The sequence below is a fragment of the Chamaea fasciata genome, unplaced genomic scaffold (genome assembly GCF_029207755.1).
Source record: "Chamaea fasciata isolate MVZ Bird 193981 ecotype frontalis unplaced genomic scaffold, bChaFas1.0.hap1 SCAF_1, whole genome shotgun sequence".
NCBI classification, from domain to species: Eukaryota; Metazoa; Chordata; class Aves; order Passeriformes; family Sylviidae; genus Chamaea; species Chamaea fasciata.
Window position 1 is genome coordinate 49,242,042 of NW_027094086.1, and position 18,092 is coordinate 49,260,133.

The window sequence follows — 18,092 nt, forward strand, 5'->3', positions numbered from 1 at the left end:
GTGTCAGGCTGTAATTCTGACTCTCTCAGGGTTTTCTAGGATTTCTTGTTTGCTTGCTTATTCTTCTGTACTGCAATGTTTGTATTTTTTATATCCCTAGTAAAGAACTGCTATACCTATTCCCAAAATCTTTGCCTGACTGTCTTTTAGTTGCAAATTTATAATAATTTGGAAAGAGGGAGAGGGGCTTCCATTCCAAGGGAGACTCCAATCTTCCCTGGCAGATACCTGTCTATCTAAACCAAGACCGTGTACGTGTGTCTCTGTGTGTGTGTGTGTGTGTGTGTGTGTGTGTGTATGTGTGTGTGTGCATGTGTGTGTGTATATGCATACACACAGTTACACATTAAAAAGGTGGATCTGCAGAGTGATATGTTACGACAGCTGTGTTGTCAAGCTATTGAAGAAATGCCAAAGAAAGATGTAAGCTGTGCTGAATGGATAAGATAATGCTGTAAGACACCTTCAGGAGCTTTTAAAGAACACAGTTGACAGAATACATCAAAAATTGCCATGAGCTAAAATAAAAGGGAGAGCACAAAGCAGCAGCAATGCCCAAGGATGAATGCCCTTCTGAGAGGCACTTGTCACCCAGTTTAGACAGGGAGCCCACCAGAAAAGGCTTCTGTTCCCATGGGACTCTGTGTTCAAGGCCAGGCCTTCCACCCTTCCGTTCTGCACAGTGAGCTTTCCCACTTGAAGCTGCATTGATCCAGTGCTCATCTCTTACTCCTTGTAAGGTCATGCGCTGAGTCTTGTACTCCTCTAGCATTTTCCAGCCTGTTTTCCGTCTTTCACAACATTATTAAAGACAGTGGTAAATGCACAGAAGATACTCAAACTGAAAGAGTAGAGAATGGAGGGAAAGCAGGTGATTAACTCTTCCTAAAATGTACAAACATTTCCAGAGAAAAATCTGGGGTCATAAGACAGACAAGATTTCTAATCTACATAAAGTTTCCAAATGGACAGCTGTAAAGACCTCTTAGGGAAAAGAGATGTCAAGTGGCTAGCAGCTGCCACAGTGCCCCAGATGTGACAGGAGAAGCAGCAAGCACTGACCACAAGTTCCCAATTAAGATTAGCTTTGCCACAATCCATGGTTCAGCCATTTTTTTACTGGAAGAGAGGAATTGAACCAGGAGCTTTGCAGCCAAAATTGCAGGCAATGGTCTTTGTTAAGGCAGCACAGTCAATACAGCAGAGAGAGCAAAGGCATTTTGGAGACAGTGACATTTAAGAGTAGCAGAGAGACAGTGGCAGCAACAGCTAGTATAGGTAGACTATTAAAGGAATATTGTCAGTTTAAATATCACACTTTCTAAAAAATTTATTTGCCTGTGTTACAAAGAGATTATTAAAATCCAAAAAGAGTTTAAAGAACCTAATTTACTCTTCTCAGTCTAAGGTGTTTACTTCCTGCATTGCTCCCAGCTTGCACTATTAAACTAGTTAAACCATTTCACTTTTAAAGCTAGTTTCTTGTTGATTTTATTTTGGACTCTAATTCTATCTTATTGTAAATTGCAATAAAGCCTCAAGGCTTCTCAACAGGTCATGGGAATCTTGTACAGAGCACAATACTGATGTAATGAAGAGTACAGACAAAAACAGGCTTCTACAGATGAAACAAAGGGTCAAGAAAAAGATTGGGACTGTAGGGAGACATTGGTGATAATAATATAAATATTATTATACAGTCATACATATTTTTATTTACCTTATATTGTGATTATTGTGTGCTTATTAAAAATATTTATTGTCTGTTCATCACATCTAGCCTATTGTTAGTTATAATTACAGTCCACTCTTCTCTTTTATCAGCTGTCAGTCACGAGACTCTACCATTAAGTTATATTTGATCTTAGAACGTGGTAACACCAAGAAAGCTCCAGGGGTAGACCCTTTATACCCACTGCTTCTCCAGGATAAGTAACATGGTATAAAAATGTCTTACAACTTGCACTGAAGAGAGCTATTTCTTTTTGCTTCTCTTTTCAAAACAGTTTATGTTTTATTTTTACAAGACTTAGCATTGGAGACTTAGGTACGAAAAACCACTTCTCCAACACTAGATCTGTTCCTCTCAGTGGTACTTTCTTACTCAATACACAGAACTGGCATTTTCCCTTCGACCACTGAGATACAAATATGTACATCCTACTATACTCCTGAAAGCCTTTATTGCTTCAGTGTTGGCATGAGAAGACCTTGATACAACTGACATGTGACATGACCCTTGGTTTCTGCTGCTGCACTGACCCTTCTATCATAACCTCTGCTACCACTTCCTTCCTCAAGACTTCAGGGAAAGGTTGGACCTGTTCCTTTTTTTATCCTAAAACTCTTTTCTGTTATTTTAAACAAGAAAAGCAGTTCACCCATTATTTTAATTGAAAGGTTTTCTCTTACTTAAGGATGTGAAAGTCTCAGTTGGACTTAGAACCATTTTCCATACCTATCTTGTTCATGAATGATTGCTATGCTTCAGTAAGATGTTAAAGTCTCCTGTCAGCTTTTAATGCCTACTTGGCATTCTTCAGTGCAGGAAGCATCTTTACTGGAACTTATATCAATTTATAGATCAAAATAATACAGGATAAAAACAACTAAAAATATTTATATGTCGCACATTAGTGGCTATTGATTGAAGCCAGGCATAACAGTGATAAAACTTTGGGTCTACTGATCTCTAACTTCTACCTCCTAGGCATAATCATGCCTTCTCCTCCTTCCATAATCATGTTTTTATAATATCAAGACTATTAATGAATCTGTTTAGAAAGTTTAAAGCAGAGACATGAGTGGCAGGTAAGATAAGAAAGGATGAATACTAGAGATGAATACTGAAAGTAAAAATCCTGACACAACTGAGGCGCCATAAAAAATAGCAATACATTTACAGCAATCTACTTAAAGCCACACAAGAATAATTTTATTAACTATATGGGAAACACTTAAGGTTTATGAAAAATAGCACATACCAGAACAAATTGGATTCCCAAACTTTGGCAGCACTGACATTTCATATGTGAATAATCTAGAGTAGCACCAAGTCTTCACAGAATTCACCCTAGCAAAATTGATTAATTACCATCTCTGAGGTTATCATATTGATGTGTTTCACAATTTTTCTCCTTTTGACATCAGTAGATTATGCATTAAATTCAGAAATTATCAACCAGGGTTCAAATCTTCTCTCCCTCCTCTTGGCACAGTTAATAATAAGTAAGGGAGCACAAGTCTAATTATTCTACTGCATAAGAGAGTAACCCTAGAAACAATTTACTGAAAATTAGAGCTCCAGCCATAGCTTCAAAGAAGATTAAAAAGCAGCTAAGTACCATAACAAGTTGCCTATCTTCCTAAAGTACACACTGATTTCCATCTCTCCAGATTCCAACCATCAGTATGAACTAAAGGAATTTCTCACTGATGTTTCTGTTGTTTCTCCATCTTCACAAATAGGTTAGCTTGAGAGAGAATGAAGAGCTGAGCTGACTACTTTCCATTCAAAGTTTAGAAGATAGATGTTTCAGAAAACGTACTTTAGCTGAGTGCCTGTGGTTAAACTCTCATGGTATTGTGTCCCATAAAGTGGTGCTGCTCCCTCAACCTGACTGTAGCACGAATAAATGAAAGAGGCATAAATACTTGGCGACATGGTTAAGCAGTGGACTTGGCAGTGCTGGGCCAATGATTGGACTTGATGATCTTAGAGGTCTTTTCCAACCTTAACAATTCTATACTATGGGAGCCTGGGAAGAAATCATGGCAGTGTAATTAATACCATTTTCTGCTTGCCACCTGCCAAATAGAAGATTTGACAGTGTTGCTATTGGGAGGATAGCTCATAATATACATTAGTGTATGTGGTAATAGCCCAGAAAATATTTTGGTGTGCTGGACTTGGAGACTAGGTAAAACTGCAATGAGAAGAAATAACTTAATCATGCATTAACTCCTTCCAGTAAAATATTTATTTAGGAGAAAATATATTGTTGGCAATAGGAAAGTGAGCTTATTCACTTAAGTCAATAGTGATAGGTATGATTAGAGAAGGTTTGCTTGGCTAGGTCCACAACATCCGACAGAAAGTAAAAGTAACAATTTTACAGTAGTTCTCACAAGTAGATGTTTAATAAACTATGTCATGTAGGTAGTTTCAACCTATACACAAGAGAAAGATTCAAATAAAAAATAGGTATTGTCTGCTATTGTGTTTTAAATGCTTTGAAATTCACAGCATCTACTCTGTCTGCAGGTGTAACAACCACCTGCCATAATTTGCTGAAGTATTTGACTGGTAGCAAAAAAAATCCTGAAAGAAGATAAAGATCTGAAGTATCTCAGGCTAAAGCCACTTCATACTGAAGAGTTTTTAAGTGCTTTTTTACCTCAGCTTCACCTCCATTAGTTGGAGGAATACATAAACCTCAGTGACTGACTTTGCATGGCTGATTAACCTTAGCTAAGGTCCAAATGCCCACCTAGCCACTCAGTCATTCCCTACCTCAGTGGGTCAGCGAAGTACTAGGATGAGAAAATTTGGGGTTGAAGACAGGGAGATTGCTTAACCGTAATCTCATCAGTTCTTAAATAAGCTGAAGTATCCAGATCCAGTCCACGTTGCTGTCTTGTTCTGCTACTCTGATGTCCTGCTGATGTGAACACACTGTATCTTCAATTTCCTTCAGCCTGATTCAGCCTTCAGCCCTGCTCCCCCCATCACAGTTCTGGGGCAGAGAGACCCCCAGAACAGAAGAGCAGGGACAACTAATGCCTGATTTCCACACAGAATTGTACTTTTCCACACCATCTCCTGATAGGAGATCAGCACCTGCAGACCAGCTCCCCATTGCTGTTTCCCCAGAGCCACCCCATCCCTAGAGCTCTGCCATTTGCTCTGGACTGTCTTGATTCCCCCTCTTCACAGAGTTCCTCAGCACTATTTTTAAGCTCTTCAATTTAGCAGAAAAGCCCTCTGTTGGAGGGGTTTTAGAGCATCACAAGACCCTTGACCATTAATGCTGACTATTCCACAAAAGTACCAATTCAATTCACACTCTTCCCTTTTACTTGCACAGACAAGTCACCACCCAGAAATGGCTTCAATCAGCTTCAGAGCACACATCGATAAGGATTTAGGAGACACAGATGGTTGAGCTCATCCTTGATCTTTTCTCTATCAGTACAAAGACTGTTTGCATTGCTTTTTCCATGATCAACTTGTATATATAACAGGTATATATGGGGAGGATGAAGAGATTATTAAAGTGTTGGAGAGGAGAAAAATATCAGTGGAAAGGAAAGCAAACCTCCTAAAATCATTTTAAATGGACATAAAGACACAAGACTGAATGCTGCTGGTCTTAATCCTAGAATCCAGACCACATAAACACAAACTAAGGCATCATGGCTGAATAGTTGGCCATTAGCAGGCCACAAAAAGCAAATGCATCAGAGGATTTTGTTCCAGTCTGTTGTTACTGCTCCAGTGATACATATGGGAAAAGGAAGAGAGAATCAGCTAATTGTTGACCTCAGTAGTCATTCAGTTATAGAGTGGATTGAAAAATTAACAAAAGTTTCTTTTGAAAATGCACCTGTGTCAACGTAAAATTGCTGGGCCAAAATGACATCTCTAATGTAAAAGAAAATTTAAGAATCATTATATGTTTTAAATATTTTTCTTTGAGATTTGTAATAAACACTAAAAAGTTCAGGGTTTACATTCAAATTGAAAGAGTTTCAGTTTATCAAATAAAGTGTTTTCATTGTCTGATTTTCAAAATATTATTTTGCTCCACTTCACAAACAAGTTATTTGTTTTCCACACAGGATGAACATTTTACTAAACAAAAATATCCTTTATTCAATAAAAAGAGGGAACTTTAAGGATTTGTCCTAATTATCATTCTGTGTTCCTCCTTTACTTTTCTAATTTTCAATGCTCTTGTTAGAGTAAAATGCAGACAAATCTTCATTGGTTTGCTTTCCTCTGTCTGGATTATTTTCAGAGCCATCTTGCTGATTTCTAAGCCGCTGTGCTACTTTTGTGGTGGAGGAAGGGAGAGCTGGACAAAATTTATGACAACATTCTCTTTGGGATGCTGTTCTCATAATGAACACAAATTGCTCTCATTTATCATCTTGTGATGTAATCATATAAAAGGCTTTCTCGTCCTCATCCCTATAAGGTAGCTGTTTTGCTGTATTGGATTATAATGACAAATGACAAAATCTTTTGCATGACTTCAACTGTTCAAGTCTGAAGGGATTGTTACTCTGTAATGCCACTGTGGATTTCCAAGGGACGAACCCATGCTGAAAGCTGCAGGTGGAAGTGTACAGCACACCAGTAACTTAACTATGCAGCGCTGGCTCTTAGAGGGGGAAAAGGAGAAACAAACCAACCCAAACAAACAAACCCAACAGTAGTCTTTAAGACAACCCGAAAAATTTAAACACCACAAGGAGTAAATTGTGGATACATGTTGCATCCAGAGGGGCATAAATGCAGGGATTCCACTTTCCTGATGTTTTATTCAATAAACAAAACCAGTTGGATTTCTCAAGATATCAGTGTTCATAGGGTACAAATAACCATGGAGTTATCTGCAGGATTCATTTGCCTCATGTCTTTTGGAATCTGATGAATCCATTCTATTCAGGGCTGCCAAAACATGCAGAGTCCAGTAACAAGTGATGGAAGTAAAGGGTGCTCAGCAATGCAACATCATTGTCTTCCACTTCTCTGTGTTGGTATTTTGAATAGAAGAGACAGAAAACTTTCTCATTGTTTCAGGAGAAAACTTCACCATTTCATGTTTCCCCAGAGTATGCCAGAGATTTAAAATTCGTGATGTACTATTTGCAAATAGTTAAGTACATAATTAATACACACTTTGAACTTAGAGCATTTGCTCTGTTGAGCATAGAATTTGACATGTGAGTGAACTGTCCTTTCAGGAAAATCAAGGACAGCCATTTCCATAAGACACACAGCCTGCTTGAGTCCTCAACAAGTACCACAAAGAAGTTGAGGTATGCTTTTCCTTTTGTCTTCCACAAGTTGGTTTTTTTTCCTGGAGATTTTGATTGAGTACCATGGAATCTTACATCCTTACACATCAAGTGATAGAAGAGTTGAGTCAGCGTTCTAGTATCATTCTTGTCTTCATTTATGCTGCCTGTTCTGTACCATTAAATATTCAAATTACTTCTAGACTGTACTGTTTTCTTTATTAAAATGAATGGCAATACATTTAAAATACATTTAATCTAAATTACATTGTAACACAAACCTCCCATTGAAATAATTGAAATATATTGAAAAAAAATTATACATATCTACTCTGCATTTCATTAAAGATTTTTGTAGGCTTAATCAGCCTTGAATACACCTGTGCTTCAGCTCTTCACAAGATTAAAATAAAATAGTAGCATACTTCTCTAATTATAATACTGACCTAAAATCAGCAACCAGCTCTACTGAATTCAGAGGAAGTAATGGTGGGGTACTGTGAATTTTTTTTTATATTGTTGGCTGGGGAGAGAAGTAGTTGACACAAAGAAAGTCGATGTCTTATCACCCAAGGAAGAAATGTTATGTTTTCTATATTTACCCCCTGTGTAAACATAACAGCAGAACTCTTGCTTATAACTTAGGTGCTTCTATTTGTATTAAAATGACTGAACAATTTGTTTCTCCCACAGTTTAAAGGGTCTGCTTTGTGAGGAGTCAAGCAACAAAGTGATGGAAAATTGCAGGTCTTCCAAGAAATCTCCTTTGCCCTGTACTATTTTGGCATTTTTATTGAGTGCTTTTAATACCATGGAAAGCAGCACATCAATGACACTAACAGCTCAATAGTCTAGGAAATAGGAACAGGAGTGCCATAGCTTTTAGCTGATGCTAATCTCTTGCTACCAATGAGAAAGTTTCACCACCATGTTCCCTGAGGCTTTCAGTTCATTAAATGATATTGATAATATATTACTGCAGAGTGGACATTTCAGAAGAAAACCACAGGCACACAAACATGGGGCTCAAAGCAACTCTGAGAAGTGACCCAGTCCATCCCCTGCCCCAGTTCAAGTAATCTACAGCAGTCTTGACAGGCTGTGTCTAAATAATTCTTTAAATTCCCAAATGAAGATTTTCCAGTTCAGCTAAGCATTTTATTATTGTGTATTTTAAATATACTTAATAATTATAAGTCTTGTCAATGCTCAAACTGGACCACCATGACCCCTGTTTGAATTCAGTATCAGAAAATGCTCTTTCTCTTAGCAGAGAGTTTTTATACACTTGAAGACTGCCACAAGCTCCCTCAAAGTCTTCTCTGTAAATTAAACAAGTTTATTCCATTTTTCTGCTGAAGTCACATTTTCTACATGTCCTGTTTCTCTCTGCAGGCTCTCTCCTGAAGCTCCATGAAAGCCCATGGGTGCACAAGGGCAACCTGTAACAAACTGTCAACAAATATTTGTCACATCACAAAAATGCATTAAAAATCACTATGGAAATAATATCTGGTTCAGTTATTCTTGCCCATAAGGGACAGATACAAAACCCTGCATAGAGGAGTATGTGAAGCACTTCATCAACATTAATTTTTAACTTATTTTTATTAATTCACTTTGATGGAAATATTTAATTAGCTACTAGGAAGTAAAGGAGGATTGGGATCCAAGAAGCATGTTTTTGGATGACTTTCCATTTCAGGGAGTTCACATTCTGCCTACTCCAGCTGTTGGCACTAACAGGTATTTGTCAGGGATTCCAGGCTGTTCTCAGTACAGTACAAGATTCTCAGTGGGTACAAAGGGTTGGAAACAGCTTACACATAAACAGAATTCACAAAATCCTTTCAGATTTTCAAAACCCTGCAGTACCTGTGGTGACAATGTCATGTTATTCTCTTGAAGCAATACACTTCTGTAGGAAATAAAAAATGGGGTTTAGATATCACTCAAGGTCCTCATTGATTATTTGGAATCCAAGACATTTGGAATTATTTTGCTAGTTGAGCCATGAAGGTACACTTAGCTGTGGATAAGTTACCCTTTATCTTTGGCTGAAAGCTTTGTATAACAAATTATGCCCAAACTAATATATTTTCTTAAAATACATCTACTTTTTCAACAACTGACTTTGAGGCTGTCACTTTTTCCTGGTAAGTGATTCTCTGACCTTCTTGTAGAGTTTTTCTTTTATTATAACCAGTTTTTATGGCCATTTTTATGATTATAATGTATTCTTATCAGAACATCGAGGCATTTGTCATTGTCATAACATTGTCATTTTTTAGCCTAAGTACGCAATATTGAAATTAACTGGAGGCTGACAAAATACATATTTTTACAAATCTCTCTATGGCCTGTGCAAAGCATCACAGTAAGTTCTTAGATTCCGCCCATCTTCCTCCCTGCTTGGGGAAGATGGAGGGATGGAGGTTTTGCAGGATGTCTCAGTTTTTGAGTCACACCCACCCTGAGATTTGCATTGATGATGTTTGTAAGAGATCACTAGCCCTGTCTTGGTCTTTTCTTTCAGTGTCCATTGCTCTTCAGCCACCAGCCAGATCTGAAGCAAAGCATGGTAAGGGTATCTTACCAAAAAAAAAAAAAAAAAAAAAAAAAAAAAAAAAAAAAAAAAACCACCTGATACTGCTTCTTCTCCATCACCTGGGAGACACAGCCAAATGCTCACATCTGCACAGGTCAGGTGTTCTCAGTCCTTACAGCTTTAATCCATTTTTCCTTCTTAACTCTCTGGAGAAGGACAAAATGAATGGTATTGACCCCGGGCATGCAAAATTTCAAAATCTCATTAACTTCATTGTTTCGGCACTTGGAGATTTTCATTAATTACCCTTCTGTGCCTCTGGTGTCAGCAAGTAGTGTCCTGTGGGTTGCTCACAGCTTCAGGAGCTGACAGATCATCAAAGATATCCTTATAAAGCTAATAGCATAGAATAATTGTGGCTCCCCTACCAGAACATTTTCAATTTCAGTGAAAACAGTTCCTGTGGCAGTTGATTTAGGTTTATATTTTATAGTTTTATATTCATGATTCCTTATTAGTACCTGATTTTTTCAGATACTCTTCTTAGCACCTTTGAAAGTCAGTTCCTGTTTCTTTCACTAGAACATCATCTGCCCTTCTGCTGATGGAACACATGAATATGACTTCTGAGGCTTATGTCTAGCTACATGTCAAAGGAATCAAAAAACAAGATGTTTCCTATGTGAATAAATATAACAGTGCTAAGTTATTATGTAGTCCAAAGCAAAAAAAGCTTTTGGCTTATCTAAATAAGGAAGCTGGAAATAAGAAAATACCTTTCCTCACTTCTCAGCAAGCTATTTGGTTCTGCTCAGCAATTCAAAAAAACCTACCATTATCTCATGAAATCAACAGCTTGACCTTTCATACCATTGCAAGTAATGTGCTCCCTCTTCACTTGATGATGTGAAGCAGTTCCCAGGCAGAAGCACACAAAATTTAAATTTTTCATTATTTGCCTACAGGCTAAAAAAAGAGACTGATAAATTATACAATTTGGAAAAAAATATACTGTTTTTGCTGTTTTTCAGGAGCATGGATCTTGTTTTGACATTTTAAGTTCAATGTGTGTAAGATATCACATGGAGTTGGGTGACACAGTATTTTGGAGCTGCTTTGAAAAAATGGTCCCAAGTAGGAGAAAAGTACTTAAGAAGGAGGATTAGCATCAGAACTTTTAGGACTATTACAATCTTTTAGAAAAATCAGATTACATAGATGTTTTTGGGGCTTTTGGGAAAAGTTGTTCTAAAATGGCATCCTTATTTGTACAAGGAAAGACAGTTTTGGGATCTAGTTCTTGATTTTGTTATTTGTGGTTTAAAAGAAATAAACCTGAAAACAAGACATTTTTTACTATTAAGCACTGGTAATATGAACAAGTCAACTTTAATCCCTTTTTAAACATGGTGAGCAGTGACAGAATCCAGAACAGAACAGCATGGAGCTGAGTCAGGGGAAGTTTAGGCTGGATATTAGAAAAAGGCTTTCCACTCAGAGGGTGGTGGTGTACTGGAACAGCTCCCCAAGGAAATGGTCACAGCACAAGCCTGACAGAGCTCAAGAAGTCTTTGCATAATGCTTTTGGACACATGGTGTGGTTCCGGGGCCTGTCCTGTGGAGGGCCAGGAGCTGGATTTGATGATCCTTGTGGGCCCCTTCCAGCTCAGCTTATTCTGTGATTATATGATAACTCAATAAGTTCTGTATGCACTCTTTTTTCAGGTAACAGCATGATCTGGATTTCCTGCAGATTTCACTGCAGAACAGGTCTGTATCACCTTTGTTAGTCACATTGTCACATTATCACATTGTTAGTCTCTTACTAGTATTTTCATGGTAAGCAATATTTCCACATGATCTGCGTTGAGATGAACAAAGTTTCCATAAAACCATGTATTTATATCACTGCACTGACAAAAAATATTGAAACCCATTCAAGTTAAGCTACGGGAAAAAAGCTGATAGGTATTGAAAGCTGTGGTCTGAATTTCCTAGGATTTTATTAAATACCAGGAGATAATGAGAAAAGGAACAGAAAAATGAAAAGAGAAAAAATATAAATAATATCTACTATAGAGACAGGAATGAAAACAGAAAGATTTTTTTTCAGGAAAATTCAAACACCAAGGTGGACTGGTGTGAAGTACCTCTCTAGATAACAGGAGAGGTGGAGCGGAAAAACAGGTAACATATAAATGAAAAATAGGTAAAGAAAACAGAAACAGCTTCAGCCAGACACAGACACATCTATGCCCTCCTTGCCCTCGAAGAAAGGGCTAAGTCCTTGGGGGTGGTTCTCATCATACTCCCACCATGTATGAGCAAACCTCAGCTTTGGAAGGGAATCTTTGGAGCTCTAACTTGGTGTTATAACCACCTAGGAGATACTAAAGGATTTCACTTGCAGCCCAGGAAATCAGCTGTCCAACACCCTCTGCAGTTATCTTTGTAGCCTGTGAACATGTGACTGAAGTCAAGCAGGAAAGCCAATGCCTGAGCCTTGCCCAGGGAGACCTTGGTGTCATATCCTGTGCACGTACACCTCCTACACCTGTCAGAGCTATCTATGGGCGTTCACTTCTTCTTTAGCACCAAAAAGTGGAGGTCAACACACTGCTTTTGCATTGCATCTCATTTCACACATTCCAAGGATGATGGTGAGAGAAAGTCCTTCTTTTGCTGCAAAAAAATTTCAGTATCTGGTACTCCAGTTACTGCCAAAGCCCATGTTTTCAATATCTGCCCAAATCATTGAAGAACTACTTGAAAAAGCAGTGCCACTACTAAAATGAATGGTGTGAAAGAGATTAACTGGTCGCCAATTGGAGTGAGTGAAGCATTCACTAAATGATACAGAGGACTGGCCCTATCTGAGAGGCACTGTAGATGAAATTGAAATAAGGTATTTGCACTCATCTTAAGGACCTTTTACAGCACATCTTCAGCACCCTAGAGAAACCCTTCTTACAGTTGACTATGTTCCAGCTGCAGGGTGGGAGTTTGTGTGTTTATTTATGCACAGTTACTAAGAAAGATGGAGTCTTTAAATTAACGAAAACTTACTTGCCGAATGTCTTCAGTTCGGTAGCAAAGGTTCCATAGATTAAAGCTAATATGTCTGTGTACTGGAATATTTTATTCCAGTTCTATAGCATCACCTCATTGCGAAAGTCTTAGTGTCGTTTAATGAGTACAATTTTTTCAAACATCCTTTTTTTGAAATATTCACTTTACCCCATCTCCTGAAACACCAGCTACAGGATCTAATAGCTGTTCCTGAACATTCACAAATAAAGGAAGGTGTAAGAAAGTCAAAACACACAGACTCAGTTAGCTTTGTACAAGTCATGAGTGATACTATGCTGTAAGTCAAAACAGCACACCACAATACTCAGAGAAATCTATAAAACAGAGCCAAAGAGATTTTTTTATGTTATTTCTTCACCCTAAGAATCAACTGTCTTTCCTGACAGATTTCCCTCCAGCCTGTTCTTAAACGCAATCTGGCAGATTCCAGCATTCTCCTGGCAATCTATCTCAGCACTTCATTGCTTTGTTGAAAGAATATTTCTCATCCTGAAGTCAATTCCTCGACTTAGTATTCCCAGTCTCCAAAAAGCAAGAGATGTAGAAAAGAAGTTGATCTTCTTTCTTGTCTCTCCTTTTTTTTTTTCTTTTTTTTGCAATTTTGAATTGGAAACCTGTAGGAAGAGATTAAAAGAAAAAAAAATAGTAGAAAAGGAGAAATATGCAGTAAACTCTATTACTTTATCTGGCCAATCTTGCATCTTACATGATTCTATGGTTTATTTAGACACTTTTTAAAATTTTTAGTCTTTTTTTTGTCATCAATTTTATTTTGTCATACACTTACTAAATTTAATACCCTTACAAGCCACATCTCTGCAGTGGAGGCTGTGCCACCACAGAATGTTATTACTTCATATATCTGAGGGGTAGTGCATTAGTTTATACACACCATAATGTGATGCTTTCTTTACCACAACACCATGACTCATGTTCATCTTGTGACCTTTTGTAACTAATAACCTCCTCTGCAGTGTTCCTGCATCACTCTTACTCTCCATTCTGCACCTGTATATGACTATCCTGACCTACATTTGCATTTCTCTTTGCTAAATTGCATTCTACTTCTTTCTAAATCATTGCTCTTAAAAAAAAAACCAAAAAAAAAAACAAAAAAAAAACCAACAACAACAACCAAAAAAACCAAAAAAACCCTTTACTTCTATCCTTCAACAAGTTTGAAATCCTTAGGAACTCCAGATTTAGTAACTTCTATGTTCAAGGACTCTTCCTCCAAAGATAAAGCTTTGCAGTCCTTGCAGATCTTAGTCTCATATTCCAGAGTCCTCCTTCAAAGAAGTCTGAGAAGGAGGAAAAAAAATCCCAAACTGATGAAGTTGCATGTGTGTATCAGACAATATTCATATCATATGAAGTACAAAATTAAATATTCCGGCATGCTACAGCAATGCTTATTAATTCAGTCCTGAGAACTAAACTAAAAGCAGATTTTGTAGACATAGGCATATTTTGTTCCATCCACAAACTACGTATAAAGTCTTTCATGGCATTTCTCAGTCGAACGGCCCATCTCTTGAAGACAATCAGAAAATGGTTATTTTCAAGCACTGAATATGCTAATGTAGTATTTCTTTGAACACATAAGGAAAATAAAACCTCCAATTATAAAACCATGGAATGGACCTTTTTAATTCTTATGATGATTTGTCTTATTTTGTAAAAGCAATCTCATACAATTTAAGGGTAATGTTTTTCTTTAGATGCCAAAAGGAGTGTGAGTCCTGAGTATGATCTCACTTTCAAACAGGGGAGGGGGGGACAGTAAAGCTGATTATGAGCGTTCAACAAAGCATGATTGACTTATGGTCAAATTCTACATAAAAATGCCTTTTTTCCTTTAATTAAAATTTATTCAAAGAACAGATGGGCATGGGGGTTTTAACATTTAAAATGGTCTCAGGTGTTTAGAAGCAATGATACATGCAAGTTTGTCAACAAATGTCCTAAGGGGTAAAGAAGTTTGACAGTAATAGAGAACCAAATATCCTTTCAAATACTTTCAGAGACAAGCAAAAAAATTTTTTTCTTTAGACACACAGGACACATAAAAGCAAACTCTACCTTGTATTTTTTTAATAATTTAAATGCATGGCTTCCTTAACAGTGAGGAAAAGTGGATTCTTTATGGATTCTGCTTCTGGTTTTCCCTACAGATAACTTCTATTTGTGCTGTTCTTCCACAACTCCTTCTCCGATATTAGCAACATCAGTAGAAAGGAGAGTTAGTGAGAGCTGAAACATTTGTTCCTCAGGCTGCAAGTAGAGGAGCCCTGCATTCAGCGCAGACCAGACACATGTTCTCCTGTGTGTGAACGGAATACACCCTGGAATAAAGTCTCACAAATTGACTCCAGAAATATTCTAACCATGACTAGTTTATTTAAAGCTACTCATGGTTTCTCTTTAGTATAGTCTATCTCATCCAAAGGAATAAAATTTTCAACAACAAAAATGTCAACAACAGCAGTGGGATGGGCTGTTTAATGGGATGACTTGGATGAGTTGAGGGCAACCAGGTCTAAAAGAAGCCTTAAGAGGGAAATATTTGGATATTTCTGCTTCATACATGAATGGTGACAAATGTGAGTTATGTGTGAATGCAATTCCTGTTCTCTCTCCACTGAAGACAAAAATCCTTCTTCTTTTGGGAAAAAGATTCTCTTTGCACTCCTGCAGTATCATCAGGACTTTTGGTGAGCAGTGGTCCTGAGCATGTGCACACGCTAGCAGGCTGTAGGGAAGAATAAATCTTAAATTAAATCAAATCTTTCCAGCAGGGATATCTAGGAAAATCACAAGGATCACTGAAGTTCCACTGTTTCCTGAAGTTCCCAGAAGACACCCAAAAACTTATTACCTTCAAAGTTAGTTGAAAATTACTGCAACATCAATATTAATTTTGGGAACACCTAGGAATCCTTCCAGCACTTTGGCTACACTTAAGACTGTCACACTGTGAGAAACATACGTTTTTACTTTTTTAAAAAATAGTAAAAAGTAATCACAGTGGGTATGGAAAAAGCAATATTCTTGAGGCACAATGAAAGTTGTTATTCATTTGATGTATGCACCTTTTTAAAGACCCCTTTTCTTTTACATCAAGAAAAGCATACACGTTACCACAGAGCCATGAAAAAATTCAACTATTTTTAAGGGGTTAATGAAAGGCAAAACAAAGCAGCTGTAACTTTAAATCCTGATAATTTAAAATATGCTGCTCTGTCATTATTACAACTCATAAAAAATGTATTGTTGCCATAACAACTGCCTCATCACATGTGAGACTGCCTGAAAAACCTCAAGCTTTCTTTAATCAGACAGATACATGGGCCCAAACCTGAAAATATTTCACCAATACCGTAATGACATTTACTCTCTTGTAAAATGAAATTTAATGCACACAAATATTTTTTAACAATCATTATTATAAGGAAAAAAACAACCTACAACACTATTACCAGAAGACTCTAACAGATTCTGTTCCTCCTCCTAGGCAGAAAATTTGTGTCAGGGAATGATTGCATTTCTTCAGATGGAATAGGGTCGATGAATGCATTCAATGTACATTCTCTTCACTGCCATCATTTTCCTGGGGCTGCACCATATATCATTTGAGTAACAGTCCACATAAATCCCAGATGGTGGCAGGACTTGCAAATGATCTAATGTGGCAGCCCCTGCCTACATGCAAGGATTCATTGAAGAGAATTGCATTTTAATGGCAGTAGAATGTACACCACCTGGCTCCATCTGATAAAAAGCCTACACAGAAGAGCAACCACATTTCGCATCCCATGGGCCTGAGACCGACGGCTGAGTACGGGACCTGCTAGTAAAGCTGCACAGTTCAAGCAGAAGTATGGAGCTGGCTGGAAGGATAGCCATACAGAGGGATGGGCAGCATGTCCCCATGCCTTATGGCAGGCCATTGCATAGCTGCTGCATGGCACAGGTGTCTGGTGAGATGGACAGCAGTGCAGTCACACTGCTCTTGGCTGCCCTGAAGTCATCTCTGCAGCAGTGGCCACACCATTGCTGTCCCAGACCTCCACAGGAACTGTCTCCTCAGACAGTCACACACTTGGGCTGAAGACTCCAGCCTGAAGGAGCCAGCAGAATGACTTACACCTGAAGTCCCATTCCCAGGAGAGCCTAATCACCAAATTAGTAGGTATCTGAGGTCATTGGCTGGGCTTAGAACAAAAAGTTCGACTTTGATTGAGCAGGGCTTTAAGTTACATCCTCCAAATTTTAGTTTCCACCAACTGAAGTTTTCCAGCAAAGTCTTATTTTCTTGGATTTTTGTTGGTCAGCTCTCCTCTGCTACACGAATGATGCTTAATGTGCTACGTTTGATAATAAATTTAATATATCCTTTCTTTCCACATGAGTATTTCCTTCAAATTTTGCTAATTTTCAATCTTAATTCTTCTTAAGTGACATTCAACAAGTAAATGCATTCCTTTCTAACATTTTATCCTCTTGTTTAATCATGGTTTTCAGCTTTGGTTTTTAGGGATCAAAGTGCTTGACTCAAATCCTATACCAACCTTGCTTTCTGTGCTTTCTTTGCTTTGTGTTTCCTAATTTTTTTCCTCCCAAGATATCCCAAAATATTCTCAACGTGCTCATACAGTCACTGGTACTAATTGCCCAAACTAGCTGTATAAGTGAAAGAGTGTTGTGCCCTTGTCATTATACTATTCAGGCTTCAGAAAATACCCCTAATGAAAATGTAACAGCCCAGAAACATGTTTCTCCTTCAACTGAAATCCCACTGTATTCCTTTACTACATCTTCTTTTTTTCCCCCCCATACTTCCACAGACTGCGCTAAATTTACCACTAAACTGGAGGAAACAAGAAAACAGCACAGAGAATTCATATGGTTCAGAGGAATATGTGTCTAATGTCAGAGAATGGTGGATTAGAGAAACCACTGGTCTGACTCATTCTGGCAGTTCCTGACTTTCCTCTGTTTTTCTATAGAAATGCACAAACAATTGGTGAAACACCAGTCCTTGGCACACACCTGCCTCACTGATAGCTCTCACACACAGAAGAGAGGTGGGGATTACTTTGGGAGAGCTTTCAAGGAAAGAGGAAAAGAAAAAAGAGGATGATAGGACAAAACCGGGAGTGAATTAAGCCCACAGGTTCAGGCAATGGTTAAAGGCAAAGTAAGGAAGAAAGATGCAATCCTCAGCCACCAATAAACCAATTCTCTCAGGAGTCACTGCTAGAAAACACATGCTGAGTCACGGGCTCTATAAGTAGTAATTTTAGGAGACATGATTGTTGACTAGTTAAAGTACAGTGTGAAAGGTCCCTTAAAACACTAATCTGCTTTGGAAATATTTTAGGTCATTCAAGAAATACACAAAACAATCTTCCCTGAAACCCATCTG